Here is a 1549-nt window from a genome sequence, read left to right as displayed (position 1 = left end):
CCAGACAGTGAAGTAGAGAAAAATCATCGTGACCCTGTCTTGCTCAAGCAGAGACAAGAGTCCTTGAGTATATTGAACGGTTGTTTAACACCACTATGTTTTGAGGCAGTTTGTTACACAGCCCTACTGATGGATATACTAGGCAACTGGAGGGAATTCTATTTTGGGTGGCAAAGAGTGGCTAAATGTGTGGTCTGGTGGATGAGGCAGGCTCAGCCTTTGGAGAGGAGAGCAGTACGAAGCTGCTGGCTGTGGAGTGGTGGGGGGAGTGGGGGCAGGTGGTGGCTGAGGCTGCTGTCCCCAAAGCCCAGGCCCTCAGGATGCACATGTGGACAAGCTCCTGGCTGGGTTTGGAGGTAGACAAGAAGGCCTGACCTTTTCATTGGCCTCTGGGTGTCCTATAGGAGTGAATAGGGGACAAAGGTCAGGTGTAGGTCCCTCCAAGCCTCCTCTCCTGCAGGTCCAACACTGCTGTTTGGACGATGTTACCTTCCTCAGGTGACTGAGGAGAGAATGGGCTCTAAGCACACAAGGATGTGGGTTGGTAACCCTTTTTGATCGCAGGACTTCTGTTCTTGAGGTTGCACCAGCCATTTTGCTGAAAGCTGCAAGTTTAAGAACATCTGCCTCAGGTATATCTGCCCCATCTTCCACCCTCTGGATCCTAAGGTCCCTGAGCAACCATTTCTGTCCTCCCATCCCTCCCCCCTGCCCCAGATCTCTAGGGCTAGGCAGTGATGGAGGGATGCTGTCTTGGGTACCAATGCAGGGAGCTGAAGGCTCAGAACATGGCTGGCTCTGAGCTCCCTGCAGGGAGGTCTCCCTTGCCCCCTTACTTCCCATCCACGCACACCCCTCTTTCTCCCAGGCCTCTCCTTAGTGCCAGCTCCTGTGGTTCCACGTTAGGGAACCAGAACAGGGCACCTGGGAGCTGGTCAGGACTGGGTTCTTGCAGCCTGCGTAACCTTCATGGAACCAGGAGGGCCCCAGCAGGGTTTGGGGGTTGTCAGGTCCTGCAAAGAAAGCAGCAGCCACACAGCTGCCCTGACCACCTCCGCCCAGCAGCCCAGGACACTGAGGGTGAAAACAAATGGGCTTCGGCAATAGAAGGAGCTGGCAGCAGGGGGCGCTCCCAGGTGCAAGACTCAATACTGGATGGCAGGTTTCTCCGAAAGCAAAGTGCAGTGCACCGGGCACCCTCTGGGCCTGGCTCTCAGAGCACTGCCTCCAACAGCTGTTCTAGAATAATCCACTTTGGGAAATTCCTTTAGTATTGTTTGTCAACAAACATTCCTGACCACTCACTAGAATGCCAGTCGCTGAACTGGGGTGTTTATGTGCATTTCCTTGTTGAAAATTTAGTTCATTCTCTCAACAATGCGAGGTGGGGGATGTCACCTGCCTCATGTGACTGAGGAGGGAACAGGCTCTGAGAGAGGCTGGGTGACTTGCCCAGTGCTGCCCCTCAGAGTGGAGGAGCTGGGTTTTGATCTCCATCTTTCTGGTCCTCTACCATCTCACTGCGGCTTCTAGGGTGTAGGCGGAGGAG

This window comes from Macaca fascicularis, chromosome 16 (assembly GCF_037993035.2).
Source record: "Macaca fascicularis isolate 582-1 chromosome 16, T2T-MFA8v1.1".
NCBI lineage: Eukaryota > Metazoa > Chordata > Mammalia > Primates > Cercopithecidae > Macaca > Macaca fascicularis.
Note: the sequence above shows the minus strand (reverse complement) of the source record.